The sequence below is a fragment of the Choloepus didactylus genome, chromosome 14 (assembly GCF_015220235.1).
Source record: "Choloepus didactylus isolate mChoDid1 chromosome 14, mChoDid1.pri, whole genome shotgun sequence".
Lineage (NCBI taxonomy): Eukaryota > Metazoa > Chordata > Mammalia > Pilosa > Megalonychidae > Choloepus > Choloepus didactylus.
The window spans coordinates 66380416-66401070 of NC_051320.1; positions in this window are offsets into that span (position 1 = coordinate 66380416).

A 20655-nucleotide genomic window follows, 5' to 3' on the forward strand; every position below is an offset into this window, starting at 1 on the left:
TCTTTATGCTCCTTTAAACTACTGTCTAGTGTCCTTTCCTTTCAGCCTGAAGAACTTACTTTAGCATTGCCTGTCGGGTAGGTCTAGATGAACTCCCTCAGCTTTTGCTTATCTGAGAATGTCTTAATCTCTCCATCATTTTTGAAAGAGAGTCTTACCTGATACAAAATTTTTGGTTGGCAATTGTTTTCCTTTAGCACTTTAATTATTTCAACCTACTGTCTTCTTGCCTCCATGGTTTCTGATGAGGAATCAGTACTCAATCTAATTGGGATTTCCTTGTACATAACACGTTGCTTTCTCTTGCAGCTTTCAGAACTCTCTCCTTGTCCTTTGCATTTGATAGTCTAATCAATATATGATGGTGTTCCAGTTTGCTAGAGATGACATTATGCAAAATACCAGAAATGGATTCACTTTTATAAAGGGGGTTTACTAGGTTACAAATTTATAGTTTGAAGCCCATGAAAATGTCAAATTAAGGCATCAATAGGAGGATACCATCACTGAAGGAAGGCCAATGGGATCTGGAACACCTCCACCAGCTGGGAAGGCATGTGGCTGGTTCCTACAGGTCATTTGCTCCCAGGTTCTGGTTTCAAAATGGCTCTCTCCAAAATGTCTCTGGGCTTCTATCTTCACTCCTCTCTCTCAGCTCCTGTGTGTCCTTGCTTCTTTTTCCCAGGACATTTCTCTCTAAGCATCTGGGGGTCCTCTGTTAGCTTTTCCAAGCAAACTCTGGGCTTTGTTTCTCAGCTTAGCATCTGAAGACGTCCTTCTGTCTGCATCTGCAAGTGTCTCCAAGTGTCAGCATCTGTGTCAGCTCCTGAGCTCTGTTAAGTACTCCAATGAACTAATCAAGACCCACCCTGAATGGGCAAGACCACACCTCCATGGAAATAATATAATCAGAGTTCTGACCCACAGTTGACTGGGTCACATCTCCATGGAAAGATTCAGTCAAAAGGTTCTGCCCCACAAGATTGGATTAAAAGATCATGGCTTTTCTGGGGTCCACAACAGTTTCAAACCAGCAGAGATGGGGTGTATTTTACTTCATATTTATCCTGTTTTGTATTCTGTGAGGTCCTTTGATGTGCATATTCATGTCTTTTGCTAAGTTTGGGAAGTTCTTTTCCATTATATCTTCAATATTCTTTCAGTCCTTTTCTCTCCTTTTTTCTCCTTCTGGGACTCCCATAATGTGTATAATTGCTCTTGATGGTGTCCCATATCTATTTAGGCTAGTTTGGCTTTACTATTTCATTTTCTTCTGCTCCTCAGCCTGACTCATTTCAAGTGTTCTTGTCTTCAAGTTCACTGATTCGTTCTGCCAGCCAATCAGCTCTTAAAACCTTCCTGGCATTTTTCATTTCAATTATTGTGGTTTTCAGCTCCGTAGTTCTGTTTGAGTCCTTTTTAAAATTTCTGTCTCTTTACTAGACTCTCATATTATTCGTTCATTGTTTTCCTGATATCCTGCTGTTCGTTCTCTGTGCTTTCCTCATTTCCTTCCGCATTTTTAACATCTTTTTTTAAAGACTTTATTTGTTATGTCTGCATTCTCATATTCTTTATCAGGTTTTTTTATTTATTTTTATTTATTTATTTTTATCCTCTTCCTTTGGATGGGCCATCATTTCTGTTTCTTTATTTGTCTTATACTCTTTTTTGCACACTGTAGGTTTAAATATTTTTTAAAATGTTAACTCTAGAAAATTTACTCCCTGGGATGTCTGTTTCCTAGTTTTGTACTAGCTGGTGAAGGCAGAAATTTTCTTGAGTTTTAGCCCTCCTATCAGGAAACCTGCCCAGGTGAATGCACTGTTAGGGTTTTCCCTATCTTACTGGGCCTCTGTCTATCCTGGGCTTTTGCTTGTTAGTTGTTTTTGGAGTTTCCTGTTTATGGAGTTTGGTTGCCCCCTTTGTTTCTCAGCAGAAAAACCTCCCTCTTCTGGGTATCTGAAGCTGGCAGGCCTTTGTACCAGACCATCTGCTTCTGTAGTTTTTTCATTCCTTTCATTGTCTTATGCTGCTTTTGCATAAAGGACAAATTCTGGGCAGAGGGTCACCCTAGGGAGGACTCTTTCCCAGCCAAAACAGGGTCAGGAACCCACCAGAAGGGCAACAGACCAGCCCCAAAGTTGCCCTTAGAGGGGGACAGGAAGGATGCTAATATGACTCTCCAATGGATCCTTGAAGTTGAGCTTTCTGGCCTGCCCAGCAAATGCAGCCCTATATAGTTAACTGTCCCCCCAGCCCTAAAGAGCCCTGCATCTTTAAATCTCTACCACCTCTGCCCCTGCATGAGGAGGGTTGAAAAAAGGCTACTGCTGCCTTGTCTGGGACTGGGTTGAAACAACAGCCGCCCTCAGAGTGGAACCCAGTGAACTGAATTCACTAATCAAAACCCTGTGTTTGAGGAAAAGGACTTTTGTGCCCCTTTTTGTCAGCATAGTTAGTCAGGGACTCGACCCCAAGGTGGCCTGCTGTGAGAGTGAGGGATGGGCACCAGTAGCCACCATGCAAGAGAGCACTTACCATTCTTCACCCAATTTATCTGTCTCTTCTTCCTCCCTCTCTTCCCTTGATGCTGTACAGTCTTCTTCTGGCCACTGGAGATTCAAATAGTTGTTTCAGGCATTCCTGACTGTTTAATAGTTGTTTTGTGGGAGGACTGAGTCCTGAAGCTTCTACTTCCACCATCTGCCCCAGAAGTCCACCCGCCTCCATCACTTTTTGATTCCATTATCATGTTCTCTTTTTTAAATTCTTATAACACTTATCACTATCTAAAAGTATGTATCTATCATGTATCAAATATCTACACACCCACTCCTCTCAGAATGTAAGCTTCATCATCAAAAAGATATTCTCAATCATGTTCAGCACTGTATTTCTAATACTAAAACACTGAGTGGCAACATAGTAGATGGTTACTAAATAATTGTTCAATTATTTAAAACAATTTAATAATTAGTTGTCATAGCTGTAGAATGAATTGACTTTTGTGAGGACTGTACAACAGAAATATTTTAAAACATGGGAATTAGAGTTAATCATAATTTGGTTGGAGCTTTGGTTCTATCGCTTTACAAATATTTGGTCTATTGAAGTTCTTTATTTGTTAACTCTCTACAGAAGAAATAATAATAGTGCATACATTACATGGTTGTTTTTAGACTTAAATTCAATAATATTTGTAAACATATAGTATCTCTTGCATAGAAGTTTTTTGCAAATGTCAGGGCCTACTCCGGTAAATTACTATGTGGTTGAGCAGAGACTGTGTGATTCCTCCAGCCCAGCATTTCTGAAAGAGAGAGAGAAAGGAGCAAGCCCTGTTCCTTTTCCTAAAATCATCAATCAGATAGATCATATCTCTGTTTAGGAGAGGCCCTGAAGTGGAAGAGGGAGAAGACTGTCTTTTCATTATAGTATTCACAAGTGATAGGAGAGAGGAATTCCCTAACAATTATTTATCATACCCATGTATGTTTTAGTGAAGTGAACTGCGCATAGTTCATTACAAAGTGTTTGGTTTTCCTCAACAGAGTTACTTTTTTTTCACAAAATCCTTAAATATATGAATCCAGTTAAGTTGTTCTCAAGAAGAGATAAATACCTGATCACGATGGATCTCCAGTCAATATGTCAGACAATCAGGCTGATAGATAAGCAGCACTCCTTACAGAAAGCTGCCTGAGCAATGCCTGTTCACGCTTCAGGCAGCACACATGATGGAGACTAAACTGGCTGCTGGAATAGATCCAAGGCTAACCATCGAATGCATTTTTATCCTCAGCACAAGGAAATGGGGTGGGTGACATAAAAATCTTCTCACCATGAGATAAACATTTTCATCGTTGATAGAAAACTCTCACTTTTATTGACATCTCTAGAAACTTTTAGAAATGTCAGTGTGCTCACAGATAAATACATTCTCCTTAAAACCTTCAAACATTTTTGCAAGCCTTGTCGTTAGAGTAATGTGAATGCTGTCTGCAGTATTGTCGGTAGCCATTTACATGGAATGTTGGAGTAGTGCCTTGTCTCTTTGACTAATTAGACATGAGTTGTTAGCTCTTTTCATTATTTTTGAAACTGCTCACATTAGTGTTGTAAATTCTGCATAATTTATCCAACCCTACACATTTGAAAATTCTCTGTGAACCAGTGGACTATTGTTTGCTCACTGACAATTTGTTATTGGTCCATTATCATTTAAGGATGAATTGTCTTGCAGAAGGATCCATTTCCTTGCATAATGAGTTTTTCCATAAAAAAGAGATTTTTCTGTTTTAATTATTAATATTATATTAAAATATATTAAATTTTAACAGACAAAAATTATTTAAAATGTATACATTATTGATTATGTAAGTTTGCCTCATTATTTGTAAAGCAAAATTTTATCAGGGACTCCTAAAGCCTTTAAGCCACCTTTCTAATCTTTCAAAATGAATATTTCAAATATTTAGACCATTTATTATTTCTTTTTATTACAATTAAATTGTATCAGCATAAGATTACACTAGTATAAGTGGCATACAGGCTGTCTTAATTTTTCGCAATGCTGTGTTAACTGAAACCCTTGCATACACACTTTGTACAGTTTCATGGGGACTGAGCTATGCGAAACAAGGCACAGTTCTAATATGCACAAGTTTCAGTTAACATGGTCTTTTGCAATACAAGCCTGCCTGTAGTTCTAATAGTGTAATTTTCCTCTATAAGTCATTAAGTTGGGTGCAATCAAAAGCTCCCTTTACTAAGAATTTAGAGTACTTTTTCATTGAGGAATTCATAAGTTGGCTAAAATAGTAGATACGCACGTCTAATATTTCTAGGGAATAATTCCTATCCCTTTCATCAACTTTGATTACTGAAAATGGAAAATATAATCAATGCAGGTACAGTGATATTACTTCATGTTATGATGATCACACTAGCTTTCAAAGTGAATGTTTAGTTCCATCCACATAATACGTGTTTTTCTTCTACACAATTTTAAAATTTGCCTTAAAAAACTGTAAAACATTCATCACTTCTGGCCCATGCATATTTTTAAAAAATGTATATCCTAATTTCAGAAAGGAAAAAGAATGACAAGTAGTGGTTTAATTTTAAAATAAAATAATTATTTAAAGATGATTTTAAAACCTTATATGTGTGCCTAACCTATTTTAATTTTTACACATTATGTTACGTATACATAATTTTTATATGGTTAAAATTATATTGCTTACATCATTTTTTTAAATTACTAAGTAACATGCATTTCCCATGTTTTTGCAATGGTCTTCATATTTTAAGTTTTGCTAATCTGATTAACATTCTATCTGGACCACAATTTGTTAATAATTTCTGCTTTGCCTTTGCCATGAGAAAAACAAGTTTCAGCTAGCTGGTCTGCTATTTAAGAATGTTTGAACAGACATGAGCCCACTCAGCAGCAAGAAGGCAATGCTAGCCAGATCCAAATCTTGAAGCAAACCCACCCAGCTGAACTCTGATTACCTTCTGAAGAAGCTCTTTATTTTATGTTAACACCTAGCTGATACATAGCAAGTTATTTTGGAAATACTTTTTGATTTTGTAAGAATTACCATCAATCTTTTTATTCCTTAGTCAAGCATCCATATAGACTTTATACAATTCATACAGTCCCATAGACGTTTGAAAACTTTTATTACCAAACAACTTAGTTGATGAAGGTCTGCCATGATCTTAAGTTTAACAATTTTATAGAATGATGCAGCAACTAGCATAGTACCCAGCCCATCTGGACAGTCAATAAATTAATTGAACTGAATTTATTCCTTGTTCCAAGCCCCCAAAATTCCTTTTGAATTTTTTTTTTTCCAGCAATAGATAAGAACCATGTAAGTGCGAAATAATGCATTATTACCAATCTCAGATTCCGGATGATGATTTCTGGGCAATGATCTGTTACTTCCTTTTTCTATCTCAGTCAGAAAAAAAACATTGTTATCAAATTTCTTATCTTTACTTCATTAAAAGAATTGAGGGGCAATACAAGATTCATGAAAAACTCTGAGTAGTACCCCACTTCAAAGATTTAAAGGAAATTACTACTTAGAAAGTAAATATAAAAATCTTCTATTATATTTTTCTGGTTTAAGGGAATTTTTGCATGGATTTGGAAGATAAAGTGTATGAAAATCTCTTGTTTTATATCAATATGACAGTTGTAATTCTAAACCCTATAAGTGTTTTTGTAGAATTATTGACATTCAAAATTTAAGCAATAATAATATAGACTGGACATATAATTTGTATTTTATCATATATATATTTTTTTAAATTTTAATTTGTAATAGTTAAGATGCTGACTTGGTGTCCATTAACAATCACCAAATTTGTAGAGAAGGTTTAACATTCTACTTTCAGGTAAATGGCCTGATGATGAAATGGATGACTGATTCTAATCAAATATCACTTTGTTTCTTGCATTATATCTTTAAATATATGGTTAATTGTTTTTTAGGTACCTGTTTAAAGGAAAAAAAATAGAAATAATCCACCACAGTCAGCATTCTCTGCCTTTTCTAATTTATCTTTTTATATTCTGGAATTATCTTTCTAAAAACAAAAATCTTTGATTGTCACTCCTTTGCTTAACATGCAGCTCTATAGCATCATTTGCAATTGTCATGTAGTATTCCGTTTTTAATTATATCATAATTTATTTAACCACTCTTCTGGTTGTTTTCTAACATCACTGTTTGAAGTAAATAATATTTTCAACGGCTATGTAATATTCCATTGAGTGACTTTCCCATAATATCTGTTCCTCTAATCCATAATTTATGGAAAGTTATTTTCCTTTTTATGATTTTCATATTTAATTATAAACCAATTTTTTTTACAAGTATTAGAGATACTGAAAGGAATGTGTGTAGTTAGAATCCAGATGGGGCAGAACAAGACTGTAGTGGAAATGAAGTAGGAGGCTGGAAATGAAGTGATGGCCAGTATTAGGGAATTGTTGAATGGTTTTAGGCATGAGAGAGTCACATTCAAATTTGTGTTTTTTAAAGATCAACCTAGCTGTTGTCCAGTGCAGTAGAATAAGAAAAAGATGTTGGTTGCTTGAGTAGAGTGATGACAATGAAAATGGAGGTGAAGGAAAGATAGTTGGGAATTGAGATCATTAGGATTTTGTAACAGCTTGGACTTTGGGGGGAAATGGGGGTGTCAAGAATGGTCCCTGAATTTCTGATTTCATGGACTGGGTAGATTGTGATACCATTTATGTAACCCTAGAGAAGAACTAATTTTCTGAATGGAAATGAGTTTATGAATTCACTTTATGTCATGTTGAAGTTGAGGTGCCTTTGAGACATCCAAGGGAAGCTCATCATTTACACCCTTTCCACTGCAATCTGATTTTTTAATTGTTTTGTATTTGTTATTGTTTTCCTTTTCTGACCTTCTTCTTCTGCCATCTGGTTTACTTGTACTTTGTTAGTCTCCTACCACTCCTTTAGTAAAACCTTGAAATATGACTCTGGGAAATTTCATGCCTTCCTAGCTATAGTTACTTTTAATTAATTCTCAGTATGAATTCCTAGTCCATGAATGACTTGGCACTCTGAAGAAAAACATCCTAATGACACTGGTATTTCACTCTTCTCTGTATTCTATTTAGAGATCTCATACTCATTGTGCCAGTTTGAATGCATTGTGTCCCCCGAACTCTGTTATCTTTGATGTAGTCTTGTGTGGGCAGACATTACCAGTGTTGATTAGATTTCTTTGAGTGTTTCTTTGGAGATGTGCCCCACCCAGCTGTGGGTGATGACTCTGATTGGATAATTTCCATGGAGGTGTTGCTCCACCCATTCACGGTGGGTCTAAGTTGAGTCACTGGAGCCATATAAATCAGCTGACAGAAAGAGGGAACTCACTGCAGCTGAGAGTGAACTTTCAAAGAGGAGCTACAGCCAAGAGGGACACTTTGAAGAAGCACAGGAGCTGCAGAATGAGAGACAGTTTGAAGATGGCCCTTGAAAGCAGACTCTTGCTCCAGAGAAAGCTAAGAGAGGACAAATTACCCCAATGCAACTAAGAGTGACATTTTTGAGGAACTGCAGCCTAGCGAGAAATGTCCTGGGAGAAAGCCATTTTGAAACCAGAACTTTGGAGCAGACGCCAGCCACATGCTTTCCCAGCTAACAGAGGTTTTCTGGACACCACTGGCCATCCTCTGGTGAAGGTACCCAATTGCTGATGTGTTACCTTGGACACTTTATGGCCTTAAAACTGTAACTGTGTAACCAAATAAACCCCTTTATAAAAGTCAATCCATCTCTGGTGTTTTGCATTCTGGCAGCATTAGCAAACTAGAACACTCATTCTTGCCTCCTGTCAGGGTCCTTGATATTTTTCTCCATTTACTGACTTAAGTTCTGTTTCAGCCCAAACAATACACTAGGATATGTAGTTCTGCCAATTAATCAAACTATAATTATTACTTCTGATCAGAGACTACGTGCTATCATACTTTATCCACTGGGTCAGAAACTAGTCAGAGCTTTAAGAGTTAGTGTGCTTAAATCTTCATGCATATTGGAACTTTAGCTACTGACCTGTCTTCATAGACCTAGTCTAAAGCTCATCATGTCCTTGGTTTTTCCCTTAGCCTATCACAAAGGCCAGGTGCTTCATAGTGAAGCCCCATGGAATACAACTTGTATATTTGAGAATAAAAGAATAACAAAGATGGCTCTACTTCTAAATTTAGCAGATTCCTGATACAATGTGTAGTTCTCAATAAATATTTATTAAAGTAATTGAGTGACCAAATTCAGGTAAAGTTATGCAGTTAAGTCATGGAATGTCACATACCTCCAAATTAAACTAAGATTCTTTGGCACAATATTGAATGTACATAAAGATGGTCATCATATATCTAGCTCTTCTAAAATATTAATGATCAGCTTTTGATATAAATTTTGTCTAAATATTATAAATATGGTGCATACAATGTTTAGGGTTCATTTCATGCCCTTTCTAACGTAAGCAAATATGGGTATGAACAAATTCCTGTTATAAGGTAAAATTTAGGGACTGTCGTTTCCATTTTGTATGTTGGAGGATTCATAGTGACCAAAGCCATCACTGGATGACTTCTGATAGATATTTAGCTAGAATAGTTAATAATAGCAAGGGGGACAGTCTGATTCTAGCTTTTACAACCTCTAAACTTATCTCTAAACTTATTCTACTTGCTCTTTCTTAGTCAATTGTTGATGGATAATGCTTTCTAAACTTAAGGTAGATAATGAAACTTCTATCTCTGTCAACCTTATTATGACATAAAGAAGATATTTTTTACTTAAACAAATTCAAATAATGAATCTTCTTTCTAGTAATTAATGTGTAAGAAGAATCAGGTTTCCTAAAATTCTAGTAAAAGTTCTGATTCTCTGAGGAATGCATTGGACACATCATACCTCTCTGTAATTTTGAAAAATTACAAATTAGAGAAATGTGCAAATTCCATAGGAATTAGGTACAACTTGAATTTATGTGTTGTTGAATTGAGTAAGAAGTTCTTATCAATATGCTCAAGCTTTTATTTTTGAAGAAACTAAAGATAAAAGTATAATGGCTTGGACATTTTAATTAAAAGACTCCAAATTTCAGACATGTGCATTCCAGTTTAAATGTGACATTTTTGCCTAGTGATTCATTTTCTGTATTAATGAGATGTCATCCAATTACCTAAAATATTCATTTAAAAAACAATGTTAAACTGTTTTTCAAATATATAAGAAACCATTACTTTGTGCAATTTTTTCTGCATTTGAGTTGGCTCTGAATAGGATACGCTTTTCTTTCTTTATTAAAGTGATCCATTAACAAAGATTTTGATTAAAAAATGATAGAACAAACCTTTTTGTCATCTTGGTTTTTTAGCAGCCAAGTCAAATCTTTGATATTTAGAGGGATAATTATATTTTAGATTAACCTTTTATTTTGTAACAAATGCTATTAACTTTGTGGCAGAGGTTTCATATGCATACACACACACTCCCATAAATCTGAATAGCTGCTCATTTGACTTTGGGAGAAGGATGAATTACTGGAAGTAAGTACTGAATTTGGAGTTACGGCATCTAGAGTCCAATTCTAATTCCACCAACACCTAGTGGTGCTTGTGGCCTTACACAAGCCATTTAATCTCATGTCAAAATAGAGATAGAATTTATTTTTCAGTTGTCTTCTAGCTCTAAGAATGTATAACTCAGGTTTTAAAAATTTCTTTACATGTCTATTAATTGATATATTGACCACAATTATGGCTTGTCTACATGTTTATAATTAAACATAGACTTCAATAAACAGAAACTCCTGAAATTCAAAAAGAAAAATATAAGAAATCCAATGAGAAAATATACAAGAGATATAAATTGGCAAGTAAAGGAAGGAGACATTTGTATGATTAACCAGTATATGATAAAATTAATATTAAGTCTCATACACAGAATTGAAAATGAAAAAGTAATAAACCCAAATAAAGAAACAGAAGATTAACTTTTCTGGGGGTGGGTGGGGGTGGGTGGGAGGGGAGTGTAGGGCAAAAACTATGACTTTTGCTAGTTCAATTGAAATGCTCTACCCTGGCGCTTGCACTTACTAGGATCGATAATTTTTTTAAAGGCATATTGGTTGTTCTCACTCTGAATCAGAAAGAAGTAGCCCCATTTTTTCTTTGCTGTTTTCATGTCAACTTTTCTTTTTCTTAACTTTAAACATTCCTCTCCTATTTTGCCTGTTACTATAAACTGGTTTCTGTAAATGGCTGCATCCTGGGGGGTATATTTTTCTCATAGAGTCTCAACTTTAGAACTGTTGAAGAAGGAAACCTCAGTCTAGCCCATTACTATTAGCCATTGCAACACATGGCTCAATATCTCATGGGCAAGTTTTGGAATTTAAATGGTGTTGATCTCCAAAGCCAGTTTGACTCAATACACATTAATAGATATTGTGCTATAATTTCTCATAATTTTCTCCTTTAATCATAACAATAGCCCTTAAAATATCTATTGTTTTCTCTGATTTGCAACTCCTGAACTAAGTCTCAGAAATGTTTTGGTTTGAGAAATGAATTGAAATTAATTCAATTAATTAATTAAATTTTAGAAGAACACTGATATCGTCAACAACTCAACACAAAGTATGAGCTGAAATCTTCCTTACATTTACTATATGAGAAGAGAGTAACATTGATCTGTATCTTCTCTTGGGGTTTACTTGCTTTGCTTTTCTTAAAATTCGGTGCATCTCTTGAAACCATTTCCTAATAGATTGATTTAATGCAGCACCTTTTTTTAAATATAGGATTTTATTGGTCCATGTATTCTGTGAATGTTCAACAAAACATTTACCTACCTGTAATTTAGTATGAATATCATGTATAATAATTACATGTCCAGCTGGCTCCATTTAGGACTAGAAAATAGATTCATTCTTCTCACAATTTTATGTAATATGCAAAACCAGTAAATAAAAGGACTAAACTTCTACACTCAAGAAAATATCCCTATATGATTAACTTAAATTGACAAAAATTAATGGTGATATTATTCTGGCTGCCACTCTATCCTTATTACAACTTATGGCTAGCAAGATTAGAGAAACAGGTTATGTTACATAAAATTTCTAATACAATCCTCAGGAATGTTAAAAACTAGCCTAGATGAAACATTACAAAGTATATTGAAGAGAATAATTTTACAGAGGCAGGAAGATTTATTTAGATCTAATTCATCTTTTTTTTTCCTACCACTGCTCCTGGCTTTTAAAAGGCAATTTTACAAATCATAATGTGCCTATCCTTTTCATAATTTACATGTTTTCTAGTTATCCGGAACTGCATATTTATAGGAGTGAGAGAAGGGTGGTGTGGGATACATACTCTGAGAATGGACTACTTATTTCCAAAATAGTTTCCTTAACAATTCTTAGCTCTCGACCTTATACCCTCTGCTCTCTGCCCTCTCCCCAACCCAACCCATCCAAACAGAACCTAAAGGGAAGTGGGTACTTTCTAACCCAAGAAGTAAGGTCTACATTACTAAGGGAGTTTATGTGGAAGATGCAAAGGAGGGAGACACACAGCAGACTCTTAAAAGTGCATACTGGGTTTCCTTGCTTTGTGTGGTGGTCCAGAACCATGAACACGACTGTGGAAGCTGAAACAGTGTGAAACAATCTTAATAATTACTGAGAAAAATTTTGAGTGTCCACTACTTTTTTTTTATTGAGATTGTTCACAAACCATACAATTATTGAGATTGTTCACAAACCATACAATTATCCAAAGATGCCCGTGGTACCATCATACAGCTGTGCATCCATAACCACAATTAATTTTTTTTCATTACTCCAGAAAAGAAATAAAGACAAAAAAGGAAACTCAAATACTCCCATACCCCTAACCACATACCCTCCATTATTGATTCATAGGATTGGTATTGTACATTTGTTACTGTTGATGAAGGAATGTTAAAATACTACTAACTGTAATATATAGTTTGCAATAGGTATATATTTTTTCCTATATGCCCCTCTATTATTAACTTCTAGTTGAAGTGTCATACATTTGCTCTAGTTCATGAGAGAGATTTCTAATAGTTGTACAGTTAATCTCAGATATTGTGCACCACAAGATTCACTGTTTTATATATTCCCATATTTAACCTCTAACTTTCCTTCTGGTGACATATGTGACTCTGAGCTTCCCATTTCTATGACATTCACATACTATTCAGCACTGTTAGTTATTTTCACAATGTGCTCCCATCAACTCTGTCCACTTCCAGGCATTTAAGTTCACCCTAGTTGAACATTTGCTCATAACAAGCAATGGCTCCCCATTCTTTAGCCTCGTTCTATATTCTGGTAACATATTTCATGTCTATGAGTTTACATATTATAACTAGTTCATATCAGTGAGACCCTGCAATATTTGTCCTTATGTGTCTGTCTTATTTCACTCAATATAGTGCCCAATTTCTTCATCAACCCATTTTTTTAAGACGTTTTGGTTCACACACTGTACATTCCATCCTAAGTAAATAATCAATGGTTCCCTGTATAGTCACGTATTTATGTATTCAACACCATCATCATTATCTATATAAGAATGTCTCCATTTCTTCCACAAAGGAGGAGGAGGAGTCAAAGAAGGTATAGAGAAAAAAGAAAAAAAAGAAAGAGAAAAAAAACCACACACACACGACATCTAGGAAGCGACAAAAGGAAAGATAGCATTAAACCAAACTAGAATAAAGAGTCAGACAACATCACCAATGCCAAGAGTCCCATACCCTACCCCTGTGTTGCCTCCCCCCCCATATGTGTTTAACTTTGGTGTATTGCCTTTGTTACATTAAAGGAAAGATAATACAATGTTTCTGTTAATTATAGTCTCTAGTTTGCATTGATTGTATTTTCCCCCCAATCCCACCCTATTTTTAACACCTTGCAATGTTGGCATTCATTTGTTCTCCCTCATGTAAAAACATATTTGTACCTTTTATCACAATTGTTGAGCACTCTAGGTTTCACTGAGTTATACAGTCCCAGTCTTAATCCTTTGTCTTTTGTTCTGGTGTCCCACATGGTCCTAACCTTCCTCTTTCAGCCATACTCACAGTCATCTTTGTTCAGAGTACTTACATTGTTGTGCTATTATCTTCCAAAATTGTTTTCCAAACCTCTCACTCCTGTCTTTTCCTTTCTGTCGGTAGTGCTCCCTTCAGTGTTCCCGTAGAGCAGGTATCTTGTTCACAAACTCTGTCATTGTCTGTTTGTCAGAGAATATTTTAAGCTCTCCCTCATATTTGAAGGACAGTTTTGCTGGATATAGGATTCTTGGTTGGTGGTTTTTCTTTTTCAGTATCTTAACTATATCTCCCCACTTCCTTCTTGCCTCCATGGTTTCTGCTGAGAAATCCGCACATAGTCTTATCAAGCTTCCTTTGTATGTGATGGATCACTTTTCTCTTGCTGCTTTCAGGATTCTCTCTTTATCTTTGAGGTTTGATAATCTGATTATTAAGTGTCTTGGCATAGGCCTATTCAGATCTGTTCTGTTTGGGGTACCCTGTGCTTCTTGGATCTGTAATTTTATGTCTTTCATAAGAGATGGGAAATTTTCATTGATTATTTCCTCTATTATTGCTTCTGCCCCCTTTCCCTTCTCTTCTACTTCTGGGACATCTATGACACATACATTCCTGTGTTTCATGTTGTCATTCAATTCCTGGAGACGTTGCTCATATTTTTCCGTTCTTTTCTTTATCTGTTCTTTTGTGTGTAGGCTTTCAGGTGCCTTCTTCTCTAGTTCCTGAGTGTATTATTCTGCCTATTGAGATCTGCTGCTGTATGTCTCTATTGTGTCTTTCATCTCTTGTGTTGTGCCTTTCATTTCCTTAGATTCTGCCAGTTGTTTTTTCGAACTTTCGATTTCTACCTATGTACACCCAGTGTTTTCATTATACGCTTTATCTCTTTTGCCATATCTTCCCTAAACTTTTTGAATTGATTTAGAATTAGTTGCTTAAATTCCTGTATCTCAGTTGAAGTGTAAGTTTGTTCCTTTGACTCTGCCATAACTTCATTTTTCTTAGTGAGTTCCTTTAATATGAAGTTTTTTTGCCAGTGTCACTATCTCTTGGACATCATCCTTTTCGTCTCAATCAGTTTTCTCATTTATGTTGACAAGTTGGCCTTCACTGTAGGCACTGTAGGCTCTCTGGCTTCATTTATGAAGTCTTTTGAATGGCAGCAATGTCAGCATTCCCAAGGTCAGCTGTTTCTTTGGTAACTATGTTTATGTTTGATTTCATATTTTACTTTTGGTGTTATCAATTTTTGTTTCCTTACTGCACTTTCGTCTTTGTTGACCAATTCCCTCTTTGGACTTTATTTTTGTGTAATGTCATGTGGGTTTATCTCTAGGAGACAAGGAGCTAACACATCTATACACTTTATTGTCTGTGCATGGTATGAATAACAGCTATATAGTGACCATGACCAACAGATGCTGAAAGAAGTGATGTGATTGGTCACTGATCATTCTGCACATATATTATTTGTGTGGTGATTTGTGGACTAAAGAGCTAGCAGTGAAGTTTGTATTTTATGCAGTTACTCACAGTTATTATACTATGGGTGATAGAAAAGTATGTTGCTGAGGAACAGTGTTATTTAGCTAAACAGTGGTAATGGAAGTTCATACATATTAGAGCTATGAACATCAAGGGAACTATCAAGTGTGCTGCTTCTAGGCTTGATATTACCACTGCTACCTTTATTCTTGCCACTCTTAACTGCCTTTTATTGATTGCCTATTATGTGCTAGACATTGCTTGGCTCTATCCAAAATTTATTCCTGTTAGTCCTCATGTGAAACCTAAGTGATATTATCATCTCTATTTTGCTGATGAGGAAACTAAGATATGATTACTTAAGAGACTTTTCCAATGCTACCTCAATAAGTGGCACAGCCAGAACCAAGATGATCAGATACCAAAGCCTATAGTAGTCTTGGATTTCACTTTATTAACTCTTTTTAATTGGGTCCTATAAACAAAGATTTCTTAAAACTGTCTATACTTCCGATCAGGGCTAATGAGATAATTCTTGGGATAAGAAGCTTCATGTATTTACAACTTGTCTTGTGAAGAAGTATAGGAGAACACATCATAACTGATATCATTTATTAAGGTGCAATTATAACTACATTTTATTTAATACTGCTCATTTTGATACTCCAGATCAATGCTACGAAGAAACTTTATATTGTATTTTATTTCACAAAACATCTAACTTGAACTTCTAAAAATAACTCTCTAGGATTTGGAGTCCATTGATGTTAAATTATTTTATTCTGTGCACTGCCAGTGTAGTACATAGAATAGTACTGAATTTTGTGAAGTCAGACGAGCTTTGTTTTAATCAAAGTGCAGAGTCACAATGATGATTCTGTCCTAAAAAAAGCTTTCCCAGACAGGATTTTTAATAATAGTCTTACTAATTTGGCCAAGGAAATAGAGGATCAGAATTAATAATTATCACACTTCTACTTCCTTTCCCACTGTTTGTCTTTTTGCTTTGGTTCAACATTTAGAAACTATATATTTGTGTGTGTGTTTTGTTTTTTGTTTTTTTTTTTACAATTCTGAATTAAACTAGAAGTAGCTAGAATAAGCATTTTTGTATCTCATGGGATGCTTAATTTAGATTATTTATATGGTTTTTTTTAGTAAATTCTGTTTCAATTTTAATTTTCTTTTGAAATGATAAGAAAATGCTAAATATATGATGATCTGAGAGCAATCTGGGATTTTTTTCCTGAAATCTAAGATTTAAAAAAATCCATCTTCCCTTAGTGCAGTTGCTTTTTCTAGTAGTGAATTGATTTTTTTGTGGCTTAATTTGACTCACTGAAGCTGGAAGCCCCCAGAACACTGTGGGACCTAACGAGCATCCTTGTCTTCCAGCCAGTCCCTCAGGACACTGAGTGTGTTATGGTTAATGACAGTCCCAGAGAGAGCTGCCTCAGATTAAGTTTATGGAGTTGGTAGATGGATTTTGTTTCCAGGGTCATTGTCCTTGATGAGGTTATTTTTGCAGGTCTTGTATAGGAAGTAAGATTCAGCAAAGAGAAAACATGGGAATGCTTTAAAATACTCAAAATCTCTTAGCAATTTAAGAGAAAACTAATCAATGTCTATAAAATGATTATATCACTGTGTGGGGATTAATTTGCCCTTAATATTCTCAGTTTTGTACTTATGGTATTATGTTCAACTCTTTGCTAACACCTATCTTTTAGTATTTACCATCTCATTTATAGAACAACGTAGTCATATGTTACCAAACTGATGTGATCTTTGATTATATGTTCTATCATTTCAGAAGTCCCATATATTATATGTTCTTGTGATAAAACTGGTTTCTTTAATATAATTATACTTATTTTTAGTTTTATTATAAGCCAACTTATTTTGAAACACCATGCTTACAAGGAATGAGGTGCTAGAGTTGTTGGTTTGAGTCCTTAATAGAGTCTCTTTATCTGGGTGTACATGAATGGAGAGGTCTGTAGTTGCATTTCAGGGCAGCTGTGATCTCCCTGAGACTGAATACAAAATTGTCCGTGGCTGTATGCATGTTTTCTGGGGAGAGCTTTCACCTAGTTACCAAAAAAACTAAGAAAGACTGTTTCTACCAGGTCTCGATTTTATTCTTTACCTTATCATATTTTTTTACTTTAAGTAGGGTAGTTCCCTACCCTACTTTAGTAGTTCCCAACTGCCTCGGTTGGTTTTCCATAATCAGCGCTATCCACCACAGTCCACCATGGACCTATTCCATCAGTGAACATTTGCAGACTCTGCCCCACAAGTGCTGGCTCATTCTTGCCTGTGTTCAGTAGCTGTCAAACTGGATCTGTTTCTACCTCTCTCTCCACATTTGGCAGATTTTTCCTTGCATGTAGCTTGCCCTAACCTGGATCTAGGCATCAGTTCTGCCTTGGTACAGGTAAATAAAAAGATAGGAACTTTGCTATGTCAGCCTTAAGTTTTACCTAGTTTGGCTACCTTTAGTGTTTTTTTTTTTACCAACAGTTTATTTTGTATTTATATTTTAAACTCCTCAAAATACTCAAGCTCTTTAAAGGAAAATTTAAAAGAAGAAATCTAAAAAGGGAGAAAATAGAAATCTTCAAGCTTGAACAAAAGTATGTGCGGTATATTCTACAGGGGAAATACTCCTACTGGATATAATAGGTATTTCTATTCTTCTATTGTGACACCAAGATAAAACTATAAATCCTACCCAGGTACCCTATTCCCTACAACAAAAAACCCAGCATAGTGGATTCTTGTTACTTATCTCTTCAGCACCCCTCAATTTCCAAGAAGAAACTCTCCTTCCCTACTCTTCATCCACATGACTTGAGTGAGGTAAGCCCATCAGTATACCCACCTCTCGTCACAATGTGACTCAATTTAGGACAAAACAAGGACTTTTTTTCACTTACTAGAAGGTAGAAACTCTCTCTATCCAAGGCAAGGAGATGTGGTCTGGAACTGCTACTCACATGTTGAAACTTGAGGAGGGAAAAGTTGATTTGAGAAAGTAACCAACACATGGGAAGATCAGGTCTAAGTAGAGAGAAAAAGCCTCTATATCAAAGCACACTTGAACCTAGAGTTATTCATGGCTTAGTGAGTTAGGTGATCCAGATATATCTTGCTTTGATTCTTCAGCCAATTTAAGGTGAGTTTATTGTGTACTGTAGATGAATCCTAGCTGATGTACAAGGTCTGGATTTAGGTCAGATGTGACCTGAGAGATTCTTGCATGGTAGTGCCTCACTCTTGCACTCCTTCACTGCCCCCTCAGCACCCCTGCTCTCAGGTTGCCCCCCAAAATCCAGAGCCCACATAGTGTTGACTTTATGGGCCTGCTTTTCAGGCTATGTTGAAGTATCCAGAACTTACTTGAGCCTCTTGTCTGTAACCTCTCTGTTAACCAGTACCTTTATGTCACATCCTTACTTGCTGACTAGATCATGTGACACATTAATTTATGTCACAGGGTTAATAGTGGATAATATCTTAATATAGTCTCTTATGCAAAAATCATTTTACGCTTCAAAAGGAGGCCCTGTGTCTTAATCCAAAATATGTGAGCTCTCTAGTCTTTGTGGTAAATAAACAATGGAAAAATCTATTTGATTTAGAAAGTCTTTTCGGTTTCCAGTCATTCTACTTACATGACTGCTAACGTGACTGAAAGAATTTTGAGGAATGTGCCCCTGATTTATTTGTCTTTACTGCTCAGTACTGATATTTCACAGCAATGGAATAAAATTTGAACTACAGACATCTCTCTAATTTTAAGATATTTGAGTAAATTACTGTTTTTTCAGTGCTATTTGAGAACGTACCTCAGCCTGACTTAGGGAATTCAATCCAAAATGGAGTGAGCCAGAGTCAGAAAACCTACAACTGTGGTCCAATTGCATAGTCTATCTCTTATTCTCCAGAGCTGGTATTGGTCTGTGGTAGAAACCAAGGCATAGACATGGAAGAAAGAAACTTCTTGTCAGCTGGGGACAGACCTGGGCACTGCTCCAGGTGTCTCTGCATGATCCTGCCCCTTGCAGAATCTGAGCAAGCACCGGTGGGATGCTCATTCTCTGTTATTTCATGTGAATAAAACTGGTCCTTCTATTGATCAGCAGACATGTGAATGAAACTGGTCCTTTCTTCTATTGATCAGCAGAGAGGGCAAGTTATGAGTTAGTGATGGAGAGGAGACGGGAACCGTCAAATCTTTTCTGTTTAAATGCCTCTTCCTGAAGCTGAAGCTAGAACTGGTAAGAACTCTTTACATTTCTTTCCCTGGTAGTAGCTTTTCTCTCAGAGCATTAGATATTTTCTTCAATCACTTTCTTTAACTATGTTACATATTCAAAATCTCAGGCTGCAAATTTTCAAAACTGCTCTCCCCACTGAGTTGCTCTCTGTGTAAAGGCCTAGTCCTTTGCATTTTCAAGAATGCAATTGTTTTGCAGTCAGATTGGTCAAAGTGAAGTGATTTCAGTTTGCTAAATTACCTTTGTTGATTGGCTTCTTGTTTGAACATAACTTCTCATTCCTTTGGAAACAATGGGCCCCGACTAGAGTCCTTGTTCAGCCTCTCAGCTATCTGAGAGAAACTGCTGTGTTCTTCTAGATAACCAATCAGTGGGATGTCACTGCTATATCCTAGCACGGGAAATTAGTTGATCTATTCTGCCCTTTTCATTTTACAGTTTGTGGAATATTTGGAAGGATCAAATAAATTAATTTTCTAGTTCAAACAAGAAATTTCAAAGCTACCTTGTTGAGAAATAAAAGAAGGTATTTTAAAATGTCATTATCAAGCCCATCAAAATCGAACATTCAGAACAAATTAATAGCTGTTTTCTCCATCTTTAAAAGCCTACAACCTTACAGAGAGAAAGCCATCTATTTTTAACATAGGTATTTGTCTTGGTTATTCTCCCAGTATTGTGAACTGTGTGCCTTTGAAAATGTTGATCCTTCTCTGTGAGTAGGTGATTTTTAAATGTAAATTTTCCTTCCATCCAATTGTGCCATTTTCTTACTTAAGGAAAAGAAAGAAGTTCCATCCCTTAACTATACTGACTTGTTGATTCTATTATTGTTTTATTAATGGGAAAACTGCAATTATTTGGTTAACTACCATAATATTTGTGTCTAGAGTTTTATGTAATACTTAATGGAGAAGAAAAAATGAAGTAGAAACATGATACTGGGTCTTTTGGCCATTTTTTTGTAAATGATAAATTATTCTAATGGCTACCATTTTATTTGGGACTATAGAGTAATAAATAACATTATCTGTTTTTAAAGTTTTCCCACTTGCCAGAAGGGACTTTCTAATAGTATCTTTCAGCCATCTTCTTTAACACAGCTTGTTGTAGGCTGAATTATGCACCCCCCCCCCCAAAAAAAAAACACATGTTCTTGGTCTTAGTCTGTATTCCTGTGGGCTGAGCCCACTGTAAATGGGATCATTGAAGATGTT